Source organism: Zootoca vivipara, chromosome 6 (assembly GCF_963506605.1).
Source record: "Zootoca vivipara chromosome 6, rZooViv1.1, whole genome shotgun sequence".
NCBI classification, from domain to species: domain Eukaryota; kingdom Metazoa; phylum Chordata; class Lepidosauria; order Squamata; family Lacertidae; genus Zootoca; species Zootoca vivipara.
In genome coordinates this window covers 78251837-78274230 of record NC_083281.1, presented here as the reverse complement: position 1 = coordinate 78274230, position 22394 = coordinate 78251837, and the positions used below count along the sequence as shown (strand labels likewise).

General features: G+C 43.1%; 1 protein-coding gene and 1 non-coding gene across 7 annotated transcripts in view; both read left to right on the top strand.

The window, feature by feature from the left end:
* Positions 1 to 22394, top strand: part of PRDM16 (PR/SET domain 16) — a 428828-nt gene that overhangs the window by 72239 nt on the left and 334195 nt on the right. The window lies entirely within an intron of this gene.
* On the top strand, positions 18053 to 18128 carry TRNAK-UUU (transfer RNA lysine (anticodon UUU)). Its single transcript has one exon. It is a non-coding gene; the product is annotated as a tRNA-Lys (tRNA).

Genomic DNA, 22394 nt, shown 5'->3' with positions numbered 1-22394 from the left:
ACCACTTAGAGACTATTGTAATTAAGCAGTATATAAATTGTTGAAATAAATAAACAATATCCATATGTGTGTATCCCCTCTAAAACAAAAAACAAAAAAAACAGAAGCTGCATGCAGGAGTTTATAACGGCTATGGCTGTCAATCATTAACTTGCAACATAACTTTTTCCCCAGCAACAAAAATGCTCAATCACCCTGTGGCCATCTAGACTAACCTGCCCAGCAACCTGGGAGATGTCTTGTTAACCCTTCCGCAACACGTGCTCTCCATGAATGGAGAACCCGCTCTATCTATGTGGCAGACTTGACACTGTTATCCCTCTAGAAGGCCATGCCTGTGAAGGCCTTGAGCCACCATTAAAAAAAAAAGCCCTGCTGGATGCAGACTGAAGGGCCAATCTAGTTTAGCATTCTGTTCCCTCCTTGAGTTGCCAACCAGGTGCCTCTGGGTAGTCCACAAACAGGACTAGACTGCAGTAGCTGCCTCCTATTGTTATTCCCCAGTATCTTGCAATTCAGAGGCAGGCTTTTTCTGGAGGATCAGAGAATGCTATATAAATGTTAAGTATCATAACCTGCACCCCCTCTTGCCCACAACATACTTAATGTTCAAATTGCTATGAGCCTGTAAGAACAGAGCAGAAACAGAGTGTGCCAAATAATTTAGGTGATGGCTTCAGTCTGCCAGAGACGAGCGTGTCTTAGCCAATATTGTTCCATTTCATAGGGATCAAGTTCCCCTCCCTCCCTAGCATCCTCAGCTCCCTCTCCCTCCACCCCACCCTGAGACGCAAGCCTGCCACTGGGTGATGTATATTACCGAAACCTCATTAATGTCAATGGCTGCTCACTTATGGGGCCTTAATTGCCAGAAAATGAGCCCAAAGTAAACAAATTCAAGCAGGTCTTTAAAATTCTGTAGTGTTAAAAACAGAGGCGGGGGAGCCGCCTTACAGCCAACAAACTGTTTGGGGTAGATGGGAGGCTGCACACACGGGGTTTGGATGTGTTAAAAAATTTGATGGGGAGGAGATAGCTCTCTGGTTTAAGAGAGCAGAGGGCTTGCTGCCAAGTCAAAACTGAGTACCTCTTTCCTGCCCTCTGGTATGTTGGCAACGCCAAAATAAAACAATATTTTGAGAATATAATATTACAACAATGTACAAAAAAGTTGTGGGATGCTGCTGGTGCCTGAATAATATGTGCATTTGCATTGATAGTTGATGGAGGGCTGGCTTGGATGATGCTCTTACATAGGGAAGTGGGGAAATTCTGATGGAAATGGGGATGAGAATCACTCTAGTCGGTAGGCGGAAATTGATTAGGCTCTCCCACCCCTGTTTGCAGTGGAATTATATAAAAAGACAATTAATTATATAAGTTGCATAATTTCACCACAGTGGGCAATGACATGAGTAATATAGTTTTTGACAAAGAGTGAACTGCAGTGGAAGGGAAACAGTGCTGTGTGTGTCAGATGGAGGGCAGGATGTCAAGCGATGCTGCCTTGCACCCCTGTTTCTGCTCCCTTGCTGACAGAGAGAGTGCACACAGATTCTCCTTTTCCAGGATGCTGGGCTCTGCCATTCCTTCCTGCACATATGGGGACAACACAGTTGCAATCTATTGAGTAAAATAACAGAACCACTGTGCGATGTCTACACATGTAGGCTTGAATTGGATGGCCTATCCCTGTGTATAAAGGTGGGGGAAGGAAGGTAGAGGCCGGGACAGCATGTTGAGGTGGAGCGGAGCTGTGATGATAGAAGTGTATTATAAACAAGACCGTGGGGCCATTGTATAAAGGCTATGTTCTTCCTCCCCCAGGGGCAACGACTTGCCCCCCACATTGAGGGGGTGTGGTCATGTGATGTGCCACGTGATGTATCACGTGATGCCACCTGGATGTGCAGAGGGCAATCTCCATGCTTGATTGTCTCAGCTGGGCAGAGGCTGGGACAAGCAAGTGCAGTCATCTAATCCAGTTTTCTGAAAGATGGTCACCCAGCTTCTGTTTAAAAGCCTCCAATGAAAGAGAACCTACCACCTTGCAAGGTAGTCCATTCCACTGTTGAACAGCTCTTACTGTCAGAAAGTCCTTCCTAAGGTTCAGTCAGAATCTCCTTTCTTGTAATTTGAATCCATCAGTTTGCATCCTACCCAGAAAACAAGCTTGCTCCATCTTCCATCTGACAGCCCTTCAGATATTTGAAGATGGCTCTCATACTACTTCTCAGTCTTCTCTTCCCCAGGCTAAACATACCCAACTCCCTAAACTGTTCCTCATAAGACCTTTTATCTTCTTGATCACAAGCTTCTGCACACATTCCAGCTTTTCAATATCCTCCTTAAAATGTGGTGCCCAGAACTTTTCAGTAGGCTTTCTGTAAGACAGTAAGGCTGCAGCAATGTTTGCACTCATTTGGTTAAGTCCCACTAGCACTGAAAGGAGAACTAAAATAAAATGTCATTTACAGAAACTTGTCTGTCTCTTGATTGATTTATTTTTAAGTTCCAGATGAAACGTAGGAATGTAAAAACAAAACAAAAACATTTTAGAAATAGAAGACCAGAAATCTTGAGTGCTTTAAGTCTATGTAAAGCCTGCTGAGACCCACTGGTTCTGACAGAATTTAGTTTGAAATAAGTGTGTTCGGTACTGAAGATGGTGTATCTAATCCTTTATATTCTTACTGAATTCAATGGGAAGGGTTCAAATGACTGCAGTCCAGTTGAGTAGTATGGAGATGGAGAATAATGTAGAAGCATTTTTTATTGCATCTATAATTGTTGCAAACGGATTTGATGGGATATATATATATATATATATATATATATATATATATATATATATATATGAAATTGCAGTATACAAATATTTTTTATACATAAACACAGGGGGGCTTGCTTCTGAGTAAATTCAGCTTCAGCCTAATTTAGTGGTTTCTATCATTAGACCATTACAAAGCAAAGTTTCACAGCATAAAAGTAACATGAAACAGAAGTTATACAAACCGGACTGAATAAGAGGTTTGTAAAAACCAGCGGAAGCTTAAACAGTGTCATTCTATAGGAAGGCATGCATAGGATTGGCTTGTTGTCTCTGTTTTCGTTTGCGGATTGCCGTAGGGGAGTCTTTGATCCACATATAGAGAAGGAATTATGGTTGCGCTTATTGGTCCGGGACAAGTAAATGCACATAAAACCGATTGGTTCGCCGGCGCTATTCTGTGCGATGAATTTTGTCCTGTGTGCAAAAGGCAGCCAGATCTCTGACCTGCTCTCTGCCGAAATGATCTTGGCTGGGGAGCAATGCAAAGTAGGGGTGATTCAGAAACCAGTAAGCTCCTAAGAATGAGGCTGTTGTCTGCCGAGTTCTCTTTAGATATAGCGGTTATAAAAGTACATGTTTTGTTGACTTTTATGTTCTTAGCCCTTTAAAATTAAGGTTGTAAAACAGAACAGAAATCCTGATGAAACACATGCGAGGGGGCCAGGCCTGATCCAGACACTCGGAGATGATGAACATCAACTGTGGACACTTTAAAGTGCATTTTGAAGGACTGTAGCAAGGCAGTGAGGGGGGGCCGGATGGTGGTGGAGGGAGAAATGAGTTGCAAATAAGGAACAGCAACAAGCGACGAGAGAGAGAGAGAGAACAATCTCCCAGCATAAACTTCCCCCAAACCTCTTAACTTTACATTATTTATGATGCTGGAACCGTATCAGGATGTCTGCCAACAAAATCGAATAAAATCACCCAGACTTTTTTTGACTCAGTGCGCAGCCAAACATAATGAACATAGCCGTGAGTTTATTTCTCTTTCTGAAGTTTTTAAGTCGTAGCAATCACTTTTAGGAGTTTTATTCCACTTTTCCAAGAGAGAGCCCGTCCTTTTAAAAGGGGTTTTTTGTTTTTTAAGTCAGGAGCGGGATATAATAAAGTTGTCGACATGTCAAAACCTTGCCTTCGGAAAATGCGCGAGGGGCTGTTGTTCTTTGCATCGGTCTTTGCTGTCGTGCTATTAAACACACACACACACACTCACACACACACACACACACACACACACACACACCCCACAGGGCGAAACCCTGCAATTAGCATCTTGTGTATAATAGCATAAATGCTTGGACACAGAGAGAGACCTCTGAGGTCCACGAAGGAACGTTAGAACAAGTGCAGCTTGCAAATCTGCAGGACCAAAGGTTCCTTGGCTGTTTCTCTGCTCATGATAAGTCATGACAAGACCTCCATATTTCTTTGTCCACCCACCATACCAATCCTGATTCATCCGTAGATGAATGTAACTCTCATATAGGGCAAAGTTGGGGAACCTTGGGTCCAAAAGAGCCCCCTACAGACATCTTGAATTTTCCCTCCAGGGAATTTCCCTCCAGCCACAGGCTCTCACAGAGGGATTCCAGCTGCTACGATCTAAAACACAGGAGCCATGCGTACCCCTCTGGGACTCTCTGTTTGGCCCCCAGGACTCTTTCCTCATGCCACACCACCTCCCGGAAGCCACACCCTTTTTGAATGCTTTTGCCTGGTTGGACGGCATCCCTGGAACTCTGTAATGCCTCCCGCTTGCCTGTATAGAGAGGGTGTGTGTGTGTGTGTGTGTGTGTGTGTTTATGAGTGGAGGAGACGGATTTCATCTACTGCAGAGCAAGAAATGTGAATTTTACCTTTCGTATGGTAGGTAGGCTAGTTTCTTCACCCTCGTGCATCTATCTGGGGAATGAGAAGCATCATCAGAGTTCAAGGCCAGAGAGAAAATGCTGGAGAAAAGGGTGCCAAGCAGTGTTGTTGTTGTTGTTGTTGGGGGGGGTCTTGGGAGGGAGTGTGTTAAGAGGCAGGGGTGACTTTTCAATTGTTATTATTTTAATAGAAATTGCTAAATTCTGGACTTTGTGGCACAGAATTCCAGATCCAGTACTTTGAGTGTGCCCAGTTTCACAGGGTCTTCTTTTACATACCTATATAACCATGAAGTTGGTATTTGAGAACAATATTAACTTTTTTAAAGAAAACCCCAAACCGATGGCTATGTTATTGCAGACGTTCTAATATTGGACTCTTGTGAAGAAGTTTTATTGCTTGCTTTTACTGACTGTTGACAAGCCAGAAGATGACATAAGAGGGAAATTTCCAAACTGGGCTGTTTCTTCATTTTCATCTTTTAAAATATCTTCTGAAAACTCTGTACTGGGAAGATAATGGGGTTCAAGCCTACAAGAGGCTTCTTGAGTCAGATCCATAATGACAGAAAAGTTTCTTGGAAAATAGTTTGCATTACGACTCATGTATAAGCAGCGTAAGTTGTGCTCTGTGGAAGTTGGTTCTGCTCAGGGTAGACCCATTAAAAATGATGGCTATGGCTAATGTAGACTGCTAATTTGCATGGCTTGTATCTGATGCTAGTACTACTCAAAGTAAACCTGCCAAAGTTGATGGAGAACTTCAGTGTGGTGTAGTGGTTAGGGTGCTTGATGAAGACCTGGGAGACCAGAGTTCAAATCCCCAAATGGCTGCAAAGCTGTCTGGGTGACCTTGGGGACCAATCACACTGTCTTCCTCGGCCTAACATACCTCACAGGATTGGTCTGAGGATGTCAGGGACTGGACAGAGGAGGAACGGTGGAGACCGTCTCCCTCCTGAACCTTCCAGAGAAGAGGAAGACAGTATAGATTTACAACAGTGGTTTGCAGAAGGTCACAACTCATAGATAGAAGAGGGGCAAAGCTGGGAGATAATGGGAGAAGAGGAGGGGGGAAGAAGCAGAGCTGGAGCAGCTGGCTGACACATTATCACTAGAAAGCATTCCAGACCCCCCTTCTCCCAGAACCCAGCAAGCAGTGAAAATAGGAGAGCAAAGAGCTAAGAGGCAATTGGCCTTAAGCAGCCATTGTAAGGGGGGTGCTGTTGATAACTGACAAGGGAAGGCAGGTGGAGCTTACTCGGAGCAACACCATTACTTCTAGAGGCAGCATTTCTAAGCCTCTCTCTGTGAATACTGAATAAATGACTTGGTAAGAGCTTCTTGTCTATAGTACTGGCAGCCTGCCGCATGTGTGTAGGGGGGAGATCAGGTTCCCTGAAGCCTGACAGAGGTTAACACAGGGAGGCAGAGAACTATGTACGCCACCTTGAGCTCTTTGGGGAAAAAGTGGGGTATGAATGTAAAAATAAACATTAAAAAAACACACCTTAGGTTCGTTAATTTTGGTGGGTCTATTCAGAGGACTTAGTTGGATCCAGTCCAATGTGTTTGAATGCTGCTGCTAACCAGGCTGACAGCTCCTCAACTGGTACCGCAGCTGCAGCCAAGTTGGTACCCCTCAGATGCAACAATGTAGGTCTCCTCTGAGTCTAGCTTTTTTGGGTATTGTATAACTGCTGAATCCCAGCTGACATTTCTTTCTCCTGGTGGAACTCCAACATCAGAAGCAATGTTGACCTGGTGATTAAAACAACAGGTGGAAACAGTGGTTTCAGGTCAAAAAACATGGCCGAGCAAAAGGTTCTCTCCATCTGCAACTAGCCCTTTTTATCTAGATTTGGTATGTCCCAATTTAGGTCTCCCATCGTCCCGCCTCATTGTCTCCATGGATATTCAATTTCCCCACAAGTCCAGTAATCCAGCCTTCTAACTCAGATCATGCAATCCAGGGTTCCGCCACATGCATGTTTAATATAAAACTGACGTTTTGATATATGCACCTTTCAAATTTTTTCTGCTTTTTTTATATTAAAAAACCCCGAAAGTCTTTTGTTCTGTAGAGATTATGCTAGGATTTGGCTTTTCATTCTTCATAATATTTCACTCCATACATCACAACCGTCCATGGAGCCTTAATGAGGGTCCACCTTTTGCTCCACACCAGCTCTTGGAACTTGAAAGCGTAGCCAAGCCCCCCTCCTCTCCCCTCCCCTCCCCTGCCCAGTGCAATCTTCCACGAACAAAGTTTGAAAAGTGCTGTTAATAGTACAGATATTAGATGCATATAAATATCCCTCGAACCCTTCCACTTCGGGGCATGCAACTTTAAAATGAAGTCAGCAAAGCAACCTGTGGCTTAAATCCACACGTTGAGATGGGCTCTCTCCCTTCCTCTTCTGCGGACTCACATCTGTTTTTCTGCATTTTGAAACTGTGTTCATTTTTCACCACTGCCCGTTTGTCCCGCACATTCAAGCTCTCGGCAAAGGCTTTGTTTCACTTATTCAATAAGCAAGAGGCACGGCAGAGAGACTTCGGACAAAGCTCGGAACTTCCAGATGGAATGAAAACTCTTATTTCTGCCTGCCGGATGTGCTTGTTTCCTGCCAGGGGCCTTGTGCCAGCGTATCCAGAAAATGGAATAAATATTTTATTTCCATGATAATTGATCAATATATGTATGTACAGTGCAATTCACCGTGTCCACCTGGGATTTTAGAGAAGTCTGCGTTGGGTCAGTCGGGCCACCATCTTTCAAGGGGCCTCTTTTCATATTTAGAAAGTGTGGCATAGCCTTTATTGTGTTTGATTAGGACCTGGGATGCGAGAGCTCAAATCACCACTCAGCCATGAAGCTCACTTGGGTGTCTTTGCCTAGCCTACCTCACAGGTTTGTTGTGGGAGTATGATGTGAATGGGGGAGCAATACATAATAATAATAATAATAATAATAATAATAATAATAATAATAATAATAATAATAATATATTATTAAAGGTAAAGGGACCCCTGACCATTAGGTCCAGTCGTGACCGACTCTGGGGTTGCACGCTCATCTCGCATTATTGGCCGAGGGAGCCGGCGTATAGCTTCCAGGTCATGTGGCCAGCATGACAAAGCCGCTTCTGGCAAACCAGAGCAACGCATGGAAATGCCGTTTACCTTCCCACTGTAGCGGTTCCTATTTACCTACTTGCATTTTGACGTGCTTTCGAACTGCTAGGTTGGCAGGAGCTGGGACCAAGCAACGGGAGCTCACCCCGTCACAGGGATTCGAACTGCCGACCTTCTGATCAGCAAGCCCTAGGCTCTGTGGTTTAACCACAGCGCCACCTGGGTCCCATATTATTATTATTATTATTATTATTATTATTATTATTATTATTATTAAATATATTATTATTATTAAATATTATTATTATTATTATTAATATTATTATTATTTATACCCCACCCATCTGGCTGGGTTTCCCCAGCCACTCTGGGCGGCTTACAACAGAAAAATGAAATAAAGTAATCTATTAAACATTAAAAGCCTCCCTAAACAGGGCTGCCTTCAGATGTCTTCTAAAAATCTGGTAGCTGTTTTTTTCTTTGACAATATTTAAGGGCAGACTTGGGGGGGGGGCAGACTAAGCCTGACAGATCTAATTGTCACCTTATTTAAATACTAGGTTAGGGAGCCTGTAGACAGGGATGTGTGAATCTGTTTATTTCAGTGTCTGTTTCCCCCCAAGTAAGTTCACTTCTCCACATTTTCACATTACTTCACAATATTTTTTTTAAAGTCCTCATGAGAATTCATCATCATCATTTTAGAGTTATTCTTCTGCTCATTGTCTATATGCAATTTCCCACAACATACAGTAACTGCAAAAATGTTTTTCTGCAACGGATTGCATCTTCACTAAGATGTGTGTTTAACCCCAGTATGTGCATTTTTGGAAACATAATGTGGCCGGCAAATTGCATTGCACAGTTCAGAGAAGTGCAAATTAAGAAGAATGGTCATGCTTCAGTTCTCCTATTGTGCAAATTAGGTAGATGCATCCATCTACATGAAGCAGCTGGGAGAGATCATCAGGAGGGTAGGGCTGGGTGTCCACCAGTATGGGGATGATACCCAGCTCTACCTCTCCTTCAAATCAGAACCAGTGAGGACGGTGAAGGTCCTAAGTGAGTGTCTGGAGGCGGATGGCGGATGGATGGTGGCTAACAGATTGAGGCTGAATCCTGACAAGACAGAAGTACAGTTTTGGGGAGGAAAGGGGGCAGGCTGGTGTGGAGGACTCCCTGGTCCTGAATGAGGTAACTGTGCCCCTGAAGGACCAGGTGCGCAGCCTGGGAGTCATTTTGGACTCCCAGATGTCCACAGAGGCACAGGTCAATTCTTTCTACCAGCTCCATCTGGTATGCAGGATGAGACCCTACCTGCCCACAGACTGTCTTGCCAGAGTGGTACATACGTTGGTTATCTCCCGCTTGGACTGCTGCAATGTGCTATACATGGGGCTGCCTTTGAAGGTGACTCGGAAACTACAACTAATCCAGCATGCGGCAGCTAGACTGGTGACTGGGAGTGGCCGCTGGGACCATATAACACTGGTCTAAAAGGATCTTCACCGAATCTCAGTACGTTTCCGAGCACAATTCAAAGTGTTGGTGCTGAACTTTAAAGCCCTAAATGGTTTTGGCCCAGTATACTTAATGGAGCGTCTCCACCCCCATCGCTCAGCCTGGACATGGAGGTCTTTCTCTGAGTAGTTCCCTCATTGTGAGAAGCAAAGTTACAAGGGAACCAGGCAGGAGGCCTTCTCGATAGTGGAACCCTCCCTGTGGAACACCCTCCCTTCAGATATCAAAGGGATAAAGAATTGCACAACTTTTAGAAGACATCTGAAGGCAGCCTTGTATTGGGATGTTTTTAACGATTGATGTTTTATTTTTATATATACAGTGGTGCCTCGACTTACGAATTTAATCCGTTCCAAAGGCACCTTCATAAGTGGAAAATTCGTAAGTCGAAAAACGCCACTGGAAACGCGATTTCCCATAGGAATGCATTGGAAATGGAAAAATTCGTAAGTCAAAGCAACCCTATCTAAAAATTCATAAGCCGAAAAAAAACGCCACAGTTTTTCCCCCAGATGTCGAGACATTCGTAAGCGCGCGACCATTACCCCCATTCGTAAGTCAAAAAATTCGGTTGTCGAGTCGTTCGTAAGTCGAGGTACCACTGTACGCTGTAAGCCGCCCAGAGTGGCTGGGGAAGCCCAGCCAGATGGGTGGGATATATAAAAAAATTATGATTATGACTATACCGAAATTTCTCTCCCCTCTGTACCTGTGGCCCTGTTTAACCCAGGGATGGGGAATCTGTGACCTCCAGACATACCCGTCAACTCCTGGACTGAAAAATCCAGGATCAGCAGCGGCGCGGCACCGGAAGTAGCGGCTTCCAGTGCCGATCTGCCCGATTTTTGAAAATCGGGGGGAATTGCGGGATATTTTGCCATTCGGGACAACAGCGGGAAATGGCTTTAAAAACGGGGGTTTCCCGCGAAAACCGGGAGACTTGGCAGGTATGCTTCCAGATGTTACTGGATTGCAACTCCAATCATCCCTGACCTTTGGCCAATGCTGGCTGGGGCTGATGGGAGTTGGAGTCCAACAACATCTGGAGGTCCAGTTGTCCCCCCCCATGGTGTAAAACATGGTTGGGGGTGGGGGGGAGAGTGCAGCTCCCCTCTTCCCTCCTACCTGAATGGGTTATGTTTTCGGTGCCTGTTACTCTACTTCATCGTTTCAGTAGCAAGGTTGGTTTATGGCTCAGAGGGACAAAATACTGTATTGCATTAGTTTTCAGATCTGCCTCATGGTCAAGAAAGCCAGCCTTCCTTGAGAGAGAAGCCGTGCATCCCATGATCACCAGAATGATCACTGGTTGAGGTCACTGTAGTCAGAATGCTTTGTGAAGAGAACAAAATGTCGTTTCCAGTCTTTGCTGCTTGTGATGCATCTTAGGTCCCTTCTGATCTGTCACTACCTCTCCAAGCAACCTTTCTCTTGAGCTTGTTGCACCACATTTGCCTTCCTAGGAAGATGGACTGGGTGAAAATGCAAGATGATTAGGACTGGCAGCCTCTGAAAATTCACCTCAGCTGAAATTCAAAACACATTTGGAGATCCCTTCTCAGGAAACAGCTGAAGAGGGAAGCCAGGAGAATATATACACATATACAGCAAGGGAGATTTCACAGGAAGGGCCATAGCTCAGTAGTTAAGCATCTGTTTTGCATGCAGAAGGTCCCAGGTTCAATCCCCAGCATCTCCAAGTAGGGCTGGGAAAGACTCCTGCCTGGAACCTTGGAGAGCCACTTCCAGGCCAGAGCAAGATGGGCCAATGGTCTGACTTAGTATAAAGCAACTTAAGGTTTTCCCTATCACTCAGTGGAATTCCAGTCTCTCTGTGTAATGCCCTTTGGAATTCCTCAGTGGGTCATTTTAGACTCTGAGGATCTTATCCAAAGTATGATAAGATCTCCCACTGTCCCTGATTGGGCATGCACCATTGGGGCGGATGGGAGCTGTTGGGCGAAAGCCATTCTCAACATTCTGGGTCCAGGATACCCTAAAGAATGCCTTCCCCCATACATGTTCACTTAGGTCAACAGGACTTTCTCAGTGATAGTGCCTGAACTGGGGAACATCCTTCCAAGTGACACTTGCCTCCCTCATTCTACAATACATTTTAGATGCAAGTCCATTGGAAGCTACATATATTCTATAGGGAATTTGAGGTTATATACACACTACATAAATGGATACAACAACTACTACAACAACAAGCCTGTTGAACCTACCAGTTCGAAAGCACCCAGTGCAAGTAGATAGCACTGTGGCGGGAAGGTAAACGGCGTTTCCGTGTGCTGCTCTGGTTTCGCCAGAAGCGGCTTAGTCATGCTGCCACATGACCCGCAAAAACTGTCTGTGGAAACGGACAAACTCTGGCTCCCTCGGCCTTTAAAGCGAGATGAGCGCCGCAACCCCAGAGTTGTTCACGACTGGACTTAATTGTCAGGGGTCCCTTTACCTTTACCTTTAGGGTTCTAGTCAGCCAGCTGATGCCCTCTTACATAATACTCCATTATGCCCCCTGTTTTTCCCCCTCTTCTCCCCTTCCAATGCTTAGTCCCTATTGGTCAGTTGGTTGATTTTTTAAGAGGGTTGCCCACAGTGGGGTTTTTTTCTGGGGGGACTTAGGGGTACGCATACCCCTAAACATTTTGTGAATCTAAGTTTGGCCTCATTGAGGGGCAGAATTTCAATATGAGTAGGAATATGAGAGTACCCCTGAACATTTTCTTTTTAAGAAGAAAAAAAATGACTGGTTGCCCAACTCACTGGGGGTGAGGAATGTGTGACCCAAAGATTGTCTTTTTGTTGTTGTTGGTACTTTTGCAAACTTTGGGATTCCCTTGATCTTGCTACTACCTCACTGTTGTGTGCGGGTAATGTCATTTGGGTTATATTAGTGGCACTTACTCAGCCCCAAACTTTGCAAATTTTGGGAAGGATGTCTTACCTGGGTCTCATTGTGCTATATACTGTGCTGTATGGTTTTTGAAGCATGACATTTCTTTCCTTTTAACCGTATTGTTTCAACATGATCATTGAACTGTGCATACCAAGGAATCCACAGGTTGTGGGAGACATAAATAAACAATGCCTGTATTTTGTTTTGGTTCTTGTGCCATCGTCGGTCACCTCTAGAAAATAACACCCCTTTTTAGGGTTGCTTGTTCGACCAATTTGACAAGCTGAATACCAGAGTTGGCAGTCGAAACAGAATACGCAGAATTAGCAAGGATGACAGAAAATTAAGGGACCACACAGAACAAACGTTTATGAGAGAATGGGACATGTGCAGAAAATATTTCAGGGAGCATTGTAAAAACCTGTACTCGTTGGCAGCTCTGGATTGACTTCTATAGGAAAGTAGAAAATTTGGGGAATTTAAGAGAATTGAGATTTGTTTTGACTGATAAAGGTAAGTGTGATATGCTAAAACTACCTAGGACCCATGATGGGGTGATTGGAATGTGTATTATTCTTTTGTTTACTGTTTTCTTTTTGGATTCAATAAAGCATTTTTTTTTTTAAAAAAAAAGACAATCTGAATATCAGTAGCTGGAAACTGTAGGAAGCGAGAGTTGCTCTTGTGCAATATTTTATTTTTATTTTTTTAAAAAAAACAACCACACAAATATGACAGCCATTTTTTATTTTTCTTCCCTCCTTAAATTATAGTGGAAATGTTAAAAACCAGCAGCAGGAGATTTAAAACTTTAAAAAAACATTTAAATGAGCAAATAAACCCCAAGCAAACCATTAAATTTAACTTGCTCCCATGTGAACCCATGTAGGAAGCTTGAGACAAGGGATAGACAAAACCGCCAGTTTCCCAGTTTTTCCACTCTTAAATTCAGGTCTTTTTGCTTCCACATAAAATTTCAATTTTAAAAAAAATCCTCATACAAATTCATTAGTATTTTTGTTCAAACTTCTTCCAATCTACACATTTTGGTATGTTGTTTTGACCAATATAAGAATCCCCCCAATACACACAATTTCTCCTGCTATTTGTTTATGTTACTTTCACTAATGTATGCATTTTTAAAATGCAGTCTCTCTACTAATATCAGCACATTTTTGTTTAGATTGCTTGGTTGGAGAACTGCATTGCAAAATTCTGAGAAGTGCAAATTTTCAAAGGTTAAATGTGCTTTGCTTCAGGATTTGGTTCAGATTAGGCAGTTTCCCATTAAAATGCAAACCAAAATCAAATTCCTTCCCCTTTGCTGCCTGTCTTGCATTTTCGCCACTGAGATATGCTCAATTAGCAGACATAATAATAATAATAATAATAATAATAATAATAATAATAATAATAATAACATTTTATTATATTGTTTTACTTAGCTGTAAAACACCTTGTGTCTACTCTGTAGAGAAAGGCAGGCTATATCAGAGACACACAGAAATAAAATTAAACTGTGAAAAATGTCTCTAGCTGACAAAAGAGGCCTCTTGTAAGAATCATACCGGGTAGAAATCTCTATGGTAAATAATAAATAATAATAAAAATTGAGACCAGTAATCTCTACACAACAGGTCAGTTTGTTCTTTTCTTTTTAAAAAGTAAAATTAAATCAGGCGTTCATGAAAAGCAGAAACATTTGGGGCTCATCCTGTCTGGGTCTGAGATCCACCTCTTGGCAAGCCAGTGATTTCTGCCATTACTTCAGGGCTAAAACAGCATAAACAAAACTCGAGTGTCTGAAAGGAGAAGCAGATCATTATAGAAAGAGGGGAGCAGAGCAGGGAGAGAGATTTTCTTTTTTTCTTTTTAAAAAATCCCATCCCGCAAATGGCACAATCCTCTCTCTTACCAGATGCTGTGTGCCTGGCGAGGAAAAGAAATCTGATTTAAGGGAAAGTGGGTGGGTGGGAGAGAGAGAGACGATTTTCCAGCTTCATTTTGTAAAAATAATTTAATAAAGAACGCCTTCCCCACCTCCACCCCTTAGGAGTTCCTCTGCTTTGATTTGTGCCTGAATCCTTCCTGTAAGTCAATAGGAACACAGTTTTCCTCCTTTTGGTGCCGAAAGGCCAAATTCAAACCAGGGGCTTACACAAGTTAGACTGTGAAGAATTAGAGGCTGTCTTCCTTCAGGTCCCCCCCCTTCCTCCTTAAGAGCCGACAAAGAGCTAGCATCCCGACGCAGGGAGCTGATGTCGAGATTAAGCATGACCGATTTGGACAGGAAGGAGTTTTCTATCAATCTTGCTAGCCATGCCGGTTCTTGTAAATCAACATATCTTAATTAATTACATTCTTTTCATACCGAGACTATTTAAATTGATGCGGGTGTGCTGTGGTGTATTTATTGCTCATTAGCTCCTTGGACGGTGCTAAGGCCCTAGAACGCTTGTCCCAGACAACTGAATACACCTCGGCCCATTGTGGGTATCCAGTTATACGTTTGCCGCTGAAAGTTCTGGTTTGAAGCTGCTCGCTCAAGTCGCCGTCTGGGAGAGGACTTACTGTCTCTTTCACAGTTGCTGTTACTTACGATGGACCAAAGCTATTTCTTAACGTAAGGCATCAATCCAGGTGACTCTAGCATGGGGTGGTTAGGTTCTGTAAATGTTAGTTTATTCTTTTTACACATTTCTGCAACACTGGATTTTTGAAAAAATGAAAACGAAAGTTCACTGGCATTTTAGTGCACATTTTTATTCATTTCTTCATTTAGAGGTGATCAATTTCCCACAATTGAATGCATTTTTGCATGTTATTTTCTTGTGGCTTTCCCCATATGCATAATTTTTTTGTATGCACATGACTTAGTTGTCTATTTGCATTGAGAAGTTTGGAGAAGTGCAAATTTTGAAAGATAGCTGTATTTCCATTCCCGTGCTGTTTCAGATGACGTGTGAATTAGTTGGTTTTGCTTTTAAAAACTGAATTTCCACTCATCCCTGTTCCAGCAAAGGGCGTCCACATTGCTTGTGATGCAGAGCTGATTGCTCCAAAACATTCTCTCGAATATTTGTGATGTACTGAAACAAATGTTTCAGGCAAAAGGTCACAACAGAAAACAGAAAGTACATAATGTATAATAATTAAAACATAACAGGATGAAAACCAAATATAATGGGAAACAATTGCCATGGTCAAAGGACAGAAATTAAAGCTACAATCCTTTTTCAATCATGTCTCAGCAGTTTAGTTATTATTTTTGACTACTGATCTGCTCAACTTATCCTCTATAAATTATGAGCGTGAATATTCTCTGTTTCCCAAACCCTCAGCTCTTTGCTTGATATTTTCCAGCTATTTGGTATCTGTATTGAACATCCACTGACATTTGATTTTCGTATTTCACAGCTAACCAATGCCCTTCAGATGTTTTGGTCTCCAAAGTCCCATCACACCCAGCTAATGAGCAGGGCTGATGGGAGTCACAGCCTACAACATATGGAGGGCACCACATTGCCTACCTCTGCAATATTTGATCTGTGACAGTGCTGAATATATCGTGCAATTTCACGCAAGCATATGACAGTTGGCATGCAATAATAGTTCTATAAACACAAAAGCTTGCTCACTATTTTGTACCACTTTTAGCTGGTCCCAATCAAACAGTGTGGTCATAATGGACCAACACAGTTGCATACAATGTTTGGCTGCATTTGACTCTTGGCATGCGTACGGTGATATTTAGTATTTCGGCAAGTAACACAAGGTTTTGTATTGGCGCTAACCAAAACTGAGATAGTGATAAGCATTTCCTTATTAAATGTTTGCCCCGTCTTTTATGCAACCAGCCAAGCCAAGCCAGCTAGCAACACTAAAGATATCATCAGTAGAATGTAAATATAATGCAATTGTATTGAGGTCCTGTTTGGAGGACTGGATTAACCAGAGTTCAAATTGACTGGGAGACCAGAGCCCAAATCACCACTCTCCCATTAAGGTTGCTGAGCCACAGGGAAGTTGTGACGATAATATGAAGGGGGCGGGGACACGACACATATGCAACCTTGAGCTCCTTGAAGGAAAAAGAGGGATATAAAAGAACGGTAAATAAATAAGCCGGGTGGGGACTACCACAATTAAATCAACAGTTACTTTTTTAAAAAAACTGAGAGATTTTATTTTTATGAAAAAATACAACAGAGCAAATAAAAAGCTTCACCACGAAAATAGCAGCAGCAGGCGAAAGTTACCTGAGCAGGCCAAAGGCCTGTTGAAAGAGGAAGGACTTCAACCTGGCAATGGAAGGACAGCAAAAAAGGTTAAGCTGGCCTGGAAGGCCAACTGCAGCGATTGGGCACTGTCCTGAGTGCCCGCTTGCACATCGCCAAGATTTTCATTTGCATGAAATTTGCAGATCCTAATTTATACGAATAGATGCAGATTTAGAAAGAGTTACTAGAATAGAATTTCCAGCACGTCCCAGCTTCATGGGGGAGAAGAGAGTGTTTACCTGTGTGCCTGCTCAATCTGCTGTCCAGGTGCTGATTGTTGATGGGTGATGTCAAGGCACCCATGGCTCTTCCTGTGGCTTTCAACTATAGGATTGTACTCTCTAAAGTAGGGCACTTGGCCACCCTACCCAACCCCGTAACATAGCACAGGAGCATAATAAGCAAACCACAGTCCATCTAGTTCAGTACTGTCTACAAGGAAGGGCAACAGCTCTCCAGGGTTTCAGACAGGAAGATTCTCCCAGTCCTGCCTGGAGAAGCTGGGAACTGAACCTGGGACCTTATGGGTGCAAAGGATGTGCTGAGCTATAGCCCCTCCCCGAAGCAGGGGTTAGACCCAGTGCTAGTTCTACTCAGGGTTGTTGTTTAGTCGTTTAGTCGTGTCCGACTCTTCGTGACCCCATGGACCATAGCACGCCAGGCACTCCTGTCTTCCACTGCCTCCCGCAGTTTGGTCAAACTCGTGTTCGTAGCTTTGAGAACACTGTCCAACCATCTCGTCCTCTGTCGTCCCCTTCTCCTAGTGCCCTCAATCTTTCCCAGCATCAGGGCCTTTTCCAGGGAGTCTTCTCTTCTCATGAGGTGGCCAAAGTATTGGAGCCTCAGCTTCACGATCTGTCCTTCCAGTGAGCACTCGGGGCTGATTTCCTTCAGAATGGATAGGTTTGATCTTCTTGCAGTCCATGGGACTCTCAAGAGTCTCCTCCAGCACCATAATTCAAAAGCATCAATTCTTTGGCGATCATCCTTCTTTATGGTCCAGCTCTCACTTCCATACATCACTACTGGGAAAACCATAGCTTTAACTATACAGACCTTTGTCGTCATTGCTTTTCTCCCAAGAAACAGGTGTATTTCAATTTTGTGACTGCTGTCACCATTTGCAGTGATCAAGGAGCCCAATAAAGTAAAATCTCTCACTGCCTCCACTTCTTCCCCTTCTATTTGCCAGGAGGTGATGGGACCAGTGGCCATGATCTTGGTTTTTTTTTTATGTTGAGCTTCAGGGTAGGTTATTGCAATTACTGTGATACCCATAAGTAACTTGGGTCAATGAATTTCAGTGGATCTACTCTTGGTTCGATGCAACCCCATAACCTGTGGGCCCATTGGTTAAATTTAGTGCTATGAATGAGGCTTAAGGCAGGACAAACTTGTGACATTGATTTTAATAGAACCTAAGTTCTAACAAAACTCTCTGGATCCAACTTCTTTATACCCTCAGCACTGAATCAAGTGGAAAGAACGACACAGGCTGAACAAAGAAGCTTCTGGGGTAGCTCAGTCGGTAGAGCATGAGACTTTTGATCTCAGGGTTGTGGGTTTGAGCCCCACCTTGGGCAAAAAAATCCTGCATTGCAGGGGGTTGGACTAGATGACCCACATGGTCCCTTCCAACTCTACAATTCTACGATTCTGTGTGTGCCTGTTTAGCTGTCCCTAGATGAAGAAAAATAACATTGCATCAGTTAATGCAATGAGACCTGTGGGTATAGGGCGGTATATAAATTTAATTCATCATCATCATCATCATCATCATCATAGGAGCCAACTCCTAGGGACCATGGGGGATTTAGCCCCCACAATAAAATATTTGAGGGGGGCTGGGCCCCCACAAAGCGGATGGGCATTCCCATTCAAATGCTGTGTGTGCATTGCGTCATGGGATCGTCATGGGCCCCCACCATATTTTATTCAAGTTGGTATCCCTGATAATGATAATAATTAATGGTCAGTCCCTTAACATGCTGCCCCCCAAATGTGGAGGGGAGCAGATGAGATAACATTAAGTAAATCCTATTAACACACCACCCCCACCACCCCCGGTGTTTTACTGCAGGAAAAGCTTTATTCTTCTGTACTGGATATTTTTGTAGGAGTTGCGGTCTAATGTGTGGCTGTGCATGCTCACATGCGCCTCTTGGTCCTCCCCTCCCCCCAAATGTGCCATGTCTCTGACACCACCTTCCCCCCCTTTCTTCTCTGAGACTAATCTATGACAGGCAGACAAGACTTCTCACTCATCAGTTTTGCCAGTGGGAATTTATTTTGGACTAATGGAGAGAGGAAGCTGGAGTGGTTCAACTTGAGCCACATGTTTTCTTACCGTCCTGCATCAATGGAGGAGAGGTGAAAAGGGGGGCACACAAAAGGGGTACGCAAACCTTTTGTTTACTCTCCGCTTGCCACAGACTGCACTGCACAAATGGATTTTCCAATGGGTGCGATTTACCCCCAGACCTTGTGGAATATAGCTGCCGATCCTCAGAGTGTGATTCAGGAGTGATATCTCCAGGAAACTGCAATCTAGAAAACATCCAAAAAATTTCCAAGAAGACCCAGGCCACATGCCTCCCTATAAAGCAGCATGATACCACTTTAATTGTCATGGCTTTCCCCAAAGAATCCTGGGAATTGTAGTTTGTTAATAGTGCTGAGAGCAACTAGGAGGAAAAAAACCCCACACCATTCCCATCGCAGAGTTACAATTCCCAGAGTTCCCTAGAAAGAAGGATTGATTGTTAAACCACTCTGTATTTTTTTTTAAGCTCTGTGAAGGAAATAGAAGGTGCACTGCTTATTGTAGATTGTAGATTGTTTTAAACTGTTCTTGATGTTGTGTTTTAATTGTTGTAGCTCACCCTGAGACCTTATGGTGAAGGGCAGATTAAAAACAACAACAACAACAACAACAACAACAACAACAACAACCAGTCAACCAGTGTACAGTTTGTGTGTCCAACATTTTGTCCTGCTTGAGTAGACCTGCCGAAATTTATGCACAAATTTATACCGATTTCAGTAGGCTCACTCTGAGTAAAACTTAGTTTGTGATGACCCTGCATTTACAAATACTGACATTTATTCCCGGGTAGTGTTCAACAACTATACAACCTGTGTCCCACTGTGCACAATTGCTCAGCTGTACAAATTCAAATAGCAGTGGTACCTCGGTTTACAAACTTAATCCGTTCCAGAAGTCCGTTCTTAAACCGAAACCGTTCTTAAACCGAGGCGCACTTTCCCTAATGAGGCCTCCCACCGCCGGTGCCTTTCCACAGTTCGGCTTCCGTTCTTAGACCGAGGTAAAGTTCGCAAACCGGGACACTACTTCCGGTTTTGCGGAGATCATAAACCGAATAGTTCGTAAACAGGGCTGTTCTTAAACCGAGGTACCCATTGTACAAGAAAGGAGATTCCAACGAAACATTAGGAAGACCGGTTCAACAGTGGAATGGACTATTTGAGAAGGTGGTGGACTTTCCTGCATTAGAGATTTTTAAAGAAAGATTGGATGGCCGTCTTTCAGGGATTTTTTAAAGCTGTGATTCCTGCATTGCAGGGGGCTGGGCTGGATGACCCCTGGGGTCCCATCCAGTTCTACGGTTCTGAGTTAACCCATTTCAAAGGCAGAGCAAACAGAGCTCCCTAACTTTATTCCGTATTAGAATTGAGACCTTTATCGCCTGATCTGGCAAGTGCTTTTGCCTTGATAAATCATTTCCTCTCTCCCCACCACCCTGTTGCATTCATTATTATTATTATTATTATTATTATTATTATTATTATTATTATTTATTAGTTTTCCTGGAAAAGGTGAGGAAATTCTGCTAACACCCCCCCCAAAGAAAAAAGAAAAAAAGGGGGATCTGTGCGTAAGGCAAAATGCCAGTGGCCAGTTAAAAGCACCAGCATTAACCTAATTTATTAAGTGTCAGATGCCCTCTTTGTTTGCATGTGCTTGAAACCCTATTGATGTCAAGCAGGCGGTTAAAAAGCATAATGACATGGCATTAGAGACCCTGAGAGCAATTAACAGGCTGCTTAATTAGCAAAAGGAATTAGAATTTGAGTGGCTGATCTTTGCTTAAAGACGTGTCTTGTGCTTGTGTGTGTGTGTGTGTGTGTGCACAAGACGGAGCAGTTATCTGATTATGCATTGATCAAACAGGCTAACCCAGTCTGTAGGTAATTCTTTTCCCGCTTCCATCATTGTAATCTTTGAATATACAACTGTTTAAATATTCCAAACTGTCTCAATAAACAAGAAAAGAGAACGCTTTGCATTGCGAGGTGGGATGTGGGTGGGGTGGGGGGAAGAGGAGAAGCCTTTCCCCCCTGGAAAAGCTTTCTTTTCCTGTTGGGGGAGGGAAGGGGGTATTTGGTGCAGGGGAGACAGAGGAAGCTTGATGGAAGGAGTACCAAAGATTCATTTGTTTGTGAGTAGCCTTCCTATTTAGAGGGGGAGGGTTCAGGATTGGCTAGTTCAGGCAAAGGAAAACTCCAGCCCTCCAGATGTTTGGGACTACAATTCCCATCACCCCTAGCTAACAGGACCAGTGGTCAGGGATGATGGGAATTGTAGTCCTAAACATCTGGAGGGTCAGAGATTGCCTATGCCTGGGCTAGTTGATCTGGTGAGGACATCCCACCACTTAGCTTTTTTCAGACATTACACAACTTTGCTTGCATATAATTCTTCCTGCAATACTTTTTTTTTTTAATGTGGATCGTTAAGGATGGTGGAGAATTTTTCCCCAGTTTGTATTTAAAGACGAACTGGCCAAATTCGCACTTCCTGAAATGATACGAGAGCCAAAAATGTGTACATGAAGTTAAGGAGTTGCTGGACGGGGGAACAGACTACCTTGGAAAGTTGGCAGACTCTTCATCATTGGAGAGGACGGATGGCCACCTGTTAGGAACTGTGTAGCCATTTGCACGGGGTTGGACTAAATGACCCTTCGGGTCCCTTCCAACTCCATGATTCTATGGAACGCAGCCACCCTTTGAAATCCACCCTGCTCTGAATTTTGCAGTGAATTTCCTCAGCCAAGTAGTGTGTACAAAAATTTTAATATACTTCGGCAAAGTGTGTTTAAAAATGTATGTAATATTTGTTTGTTTGTTTGTTTAATAAAATGTAAACACTGTTTGACTATATCTATATATAGGTATATAGATATAGTCCCTCAAAGAGGTTTATAAAGAGGAAGGAACATAACATTCAAAAAGGCATCACACATTGAAAAGATGCAGGCAAATGTACTATCCACAAGTGACACGATAGCGGATGGTACTTGGTTTTGACTGATAAACTTACACAACACTATAGAGCAATGCATAGAAAAACAAAACAAAAATATATATACTTTTGATTCCGAATGGTTCATGTTTATTTCTTTTGTTAAGTTTCACCCAGGACAACCTAGCCACCCCCTGTAATCCCTTAATCTTCTTGGTCTGGTTATTTAATGTAACATGCCACTGTTGTTTTCTGCCTTATAAACAGCATAACTGTATTTTACTTTGTACCTAGTGAGCAATACCCATTATTCGTTCTTTGCATTGTTTCATGTTATTATTAATGAAAATATATATAATATATATATTTTAAATGCACCATGAGGGGAAATAGTTTGGCAAAAGCATATACAGTGGCTCCCGAATGCCATAATCCCGGAAGTAAGTGTCCCGGTTTGTGAATGTTTTTTGGAAGCCGAATGTCCGTTTCGACTGTTGGCATTGTTTCCAGGGCCAATCAGCCAATCAGAAGCCACACTTTGGTTTTCGAACGTTTTGGAAGTCGAACGGACTTCCAGAACGGA